This window comes from Orcinus orca, chromosome 5, assembly GCF_937001465.1.
Source record: "Orcinus orca chromosome 5, mOrcOrc1.1, whole genome shotgun sequence".
NCBI lineage: Eukaryota > Metazoa > Chordata > Mammalia > Artiodactyla > Delphinidae > Orcinus > Orcinus orca.
In genome coordinates this window covers 29,138,987-29,143,218 of record NC_064563.1, presented here as the reverse complement: position 1 = coordinate 29,143,218, position 4,232 = coordinate 29,138,987, and the positions used below count along the sequence as shown (strand labels likewise).

The 4,232-nt window shown below is 45.2% G+C and overlaps 1 long non-coding RNA gene across 1 annotated transcript; it reads right to left on the bottom strand.

The window, feature by feature from the left end:
- Positions 1 to 1,312: 1,312 nt before the first annotated feature.
- On the bottom strand, positions 1,313 to 3,425 carry LOC125964428 (uncharacterized). Its single transcript, XR_007477409.1, has 3 exons — positions 3,289 to 3,425; positions 2,177 to 2,291; positions 1,313 to 1,404 (listed from the first exon to the last, which is right to left on the bottom strand). It is a non-coding gene; the product is annotated as an uncharacterized LOC125964428 (long non-coding RNA).
- Between the last annotated feature and the right edge of the window lie 807 nt (positions 3,426 to 4,232).

The following is a 4,232-nucleotide window of genomic DNA, read 5'->3' as shown; positions in this document are numbered from 1 at the left end:
TTTCATGTAAGTTCTAGAACATAGAACAATATATATTACAGGTGGATAAATACACAGTCCATGATTTTATAATTTTATGACCTGTTTGAATAAATGCTTAAATCCAGTCACGCTCCTTTAATACAGGAATTGCAGGCATTGAAGCAAGTGATTCCCCCCTCCTTATAGAATCTGAATTTGTACAATTTTTACCAATAGCTTAATGAAACCCACAATCAGATTCAAATTTCAGAAAATGCCTACAACATCCCTGGGCTGCTGTTCTGTGCTGGGTGTAGAAAGATGAATGAGAACCAGTCCCTGTCCTGAGGGACCTCCCAGCCGTCAGTGCTGAAGGAAAGGTAAACAATATGATGGGACAGATAGAGGGATGGGAAGTTCTGAGAAAGCACATTGATTCCTCTTCGTGAGCTCAGGGAAGACTTTCTGGAGGAGATGCCTTCTGCACAGTCTTAAAGGATGAGTGTAGCTGTCCAGGCGAAGGTGGTGGATAAGGCTGGCATGAACAAGAGGGTGCAGCTCGAGCAGCATGGGGGTGTGTGGAGCCCTCCGTGGTTTGGTATTTCTGGTTTGGGCAGGAAGTACAAGGAGCAGGTAGCAAGAGTGGGGGACATCTGGTCAGAGGGATGGGCAGAGCAGATCACCGAGCACCATCTGGGCATGCCAAAGATCTAGAACCTCAACTTAGGGGTAGAGGGGACCACTGCAGGGTTTTCAAGCAAGGCACACTTAGATTTGCCTTTCTGGATGCCTCCTGCAGGCAGCCAGGTGGAGGGCTCAGACCTGGACATAGGAGGTGACTTCAAAAGATGGGGAAGATCTGAAACAGAACCTGGGATTGGAGAAGTAGGTAAACGTGATAGGATTTAGCGAGATTGGTATGAGAAGAGGAAGAATAAGGAAATACAGCCAGGTTGAGGCTTGGGTGTCTGCTAGGGAGTCATCAGAGTGGTCTAGGGATGGGTGGGTGGGAAGACAATTCATTTCCTGACGTTTCACACTCTCGAAGGCCATGAGGAGATCCATCAGCTCTCCTCATTCTCTTGACTATGAATTGTGCAATTTATGCAGGTCAGTGACCAGAAGCCGGGGGAGAAGTGAGCTGTAAATGATTTCAGCTTGTGGCTTTTTTATATTTCCTTGTAATAATTATCTTGAATTCGCATTATGTATGACAAGGGACACTGACACAAGGATTGCAGTGCGAAGTTAAGCATCACTGAATTGTATTGAAATAAGAGAATTGCTAACGTGTAGCTCTGACATTTTACCAGTATCAAATCTGATTTTCTCACATTTACAAGGTACCATGAGCTGGGATCCAGAGGTGGTGTGTTATCATCGCCTAACATAGTGTTCCTTAATTATCAGCACTCACACTTCCTGCACAGCAGATTGGAATCACTAGAAATAGCACAAACTTGAAAATTAGTGTTTTTCTCTTAAACAATCAGGATGCTATATTGATAGTTTTCATGCGATTGGAGTCTTAACGAAGGTAAACTCATTTTTCACTCAAAGGTGAGATAGTGTTTTTTCCCTTCTTACTGTGTGATTCCCCCCCCCCCTTTTCCAGGGTCTATTTTTTCAGTCTCTCAAAATTTCCATAGCATGAATAATCCTCTCCATTTTCCCCTTCCAAAAGGGGTGTTTCTGCCCTTGGATTGCTCTTGTGATAATTCACTATGATGGCAAGAAGCCCATGATGGAATGGAAGATTTTGCTTTCCTTTATAGTTACTCACCAGCCTGTGACATTAGCAACCAGCGATCACAGGGATTGCGCAATTTTTAAACTTCAACAAAAGTCAAAATGCCTTGTCTAGGTCACTGAGCTCTAAATCACATATAAACTACTGCCCACCAACTGGCAGTTGAGTGGGAAAGGAAAAGAAAGGAGGAAGAAACTTAACCAAGGGATAATAGATGGATGGAATTCTGAGTGGTCCTTGGCACAGAAGTGTGGAATCAACACTTGGAGGTTCCCTCCCCCTCTGGGTCCTCATCCTTCCTCTGTACCCACCTTATCCTGAATCAGAGGCACACAATGCCCTTGGGGAGCCCCATGCAAGCCCCCCTCCCCAATACAGATCCCTGCTCCAGAATCCCTCCCCCACCACATCAAAACTGCCGTCTTGTATTTAAGTTGATACTGCCCATCTTAAGAAGCAACCTACCTTTTGGAATGAATTCATCTTCCATTCTGAATGCCTGGCATCCAGCATCCTAGTGGTTCTCGAGTTACAGGCATTTTTCAGAAGTGTTAATAGACGAAGGGAGGAATTTCAAACCCTGGGAAGAGGAATGTATCCTGATGCTTAGATTCCTTCTTGTAGTTACAGATGCTTTCAGCTAAGCTGTCTGTCTGCAAGGCCAGCTTTGGGAGAATGCAGAAGCTGCACTGACAGCATCCCTCATGTGCACTTACATGTTATACTTTTGCGTAAAGCTTCACCATGAATGATAGATTCTTTCGGGCAAAGACATTGTAAAACTTGAGGCAAGGGATTGTAGCTAATAGATCTTTGTTTTTGCACCCACGTTGCTGTGCACACTACCTGACTGCTGTGGGTGTTCGATAAATAGATGTTGATAATGGAAAAAGAGAGCGAGGCAGAGCGGCAGAGAACGCCAGACACAAACAAGAGAACAGGGAAGTTTTTTAGGATGGAAAGGTAAAGGATGTTTAAATAGAACATTGTTGAAAAGAAGGCACAAGGAGGGGCTTCCCTGGTGGCGCAGTGGTTGAGAGTCCACCTGCCGATGCAGGGGACACGGGTTCGTGCCCCGGTCCGGGAGGATCCCACATGCCGCGGAGCGGCTGGGCCCGTGAGCCATGGCCGCTGAGCCTGCGCGTCTGGAGCCTGTGCTCCACAACGGGAGAGGCCGCGGCTGTGAGAGGCCCGCGTACCGCAAAAAAAAAGAAGCACAAGGAAACATGAGAAAAAATACAATATAAAGCAAAAGAGAAATTTAGAACTCTAGGTTCTGAGGCTTCCGGCTGGAGGAAAGCTTAGAAGGCACTGAAATCTGCTCTCATCCGAAGCCAGATTTCTGTGCCTGAATCGTGGGAGGCTATGTCTGTCTGGATCATTCAGAACTCAGCAAGGCTGACTGGTCAAGCAGGGTCTCTATGGACCTGGTAGACGTTGGAGGCGTTGGTCCCTGGCCTGTGAGGTAACTGCTTCACTCCAGGAATTACAGCTCTGAAGGGAGCCTGTAGTGAACGGTGACTGTTTTTGCCACTTAGCATCATGACACCTTTCAAGGAAAAATTACCCCAACTCACTCTTATAGGACCAGCCCTCTCCACACTCAGGCTAAGCGCTGTGGGAATTCATTCCCTCCCAGACTCTGGGGGTGGGCAGGGCACTCAGGCCTGGCCAATCACAGCGTTGCATTCCCCTGGCCACTGTGAGTGGTCCGGGGATCCGTGCAGGACCCAGTCCCAATTTGAGAAAATAGAACACAGCCTTGACACTTGCTGGGACTGTTGACAATTCCAAATCATCATAAACATAAAACGGTTGCCTAGTAACGTCCAGGTTGGAGTGAAGGGATTGGTGAATCCTCTCCTCAAAAAACAATTAAAATATTGGGAAAAACTGCCCAAACAACCATTTTAGAAGTCTTGAAATTGACCAGCGGCAAACAACATATTGAGAAGTGTTTATTCGTGGAAAACCTGCTGAGCTTCAGGTATGAACAGGGGGGACTGGCATCTTGTCCGGGACTGGTCTTATTCTTCATTATTTCCCTCCATCTAAATTTGGTTGCCCAAGTGGTTCTACCAGGGTGGATGGAGCATGAGCACCAGGAGCTTAATCACAGCTGGGAGAAATATTTGTAAATTATATATATGTGTGTATACATATAAATGATTTATATTAAAATATGTGAAGAAGTCTTATAACTCAATAATAAGAAGATAAGCAACCCAACTTAAAAACAGGCAAAAGATTTGAGTAGACATTTCACCAAAGGAAATATACAAATGGCTAATGAGCATGTGCAAAGGCGCTCAACATCGTTAATCATTACGAAAGTGCAATTTAAAACCACGATGGGATATAATTACCCACCCGCCGGAATGGCTCTAAATCAAAAGTTGTGGAGAGACAGACCCTCATGCATTGCTGGTGGAAAAATAAATGGGTACAGCCACTTTGGAAAAGTTTGGCACTTTTAAAAATGTTAAACATAAATTTATCCTATCTGCAATTCCACTTAGCT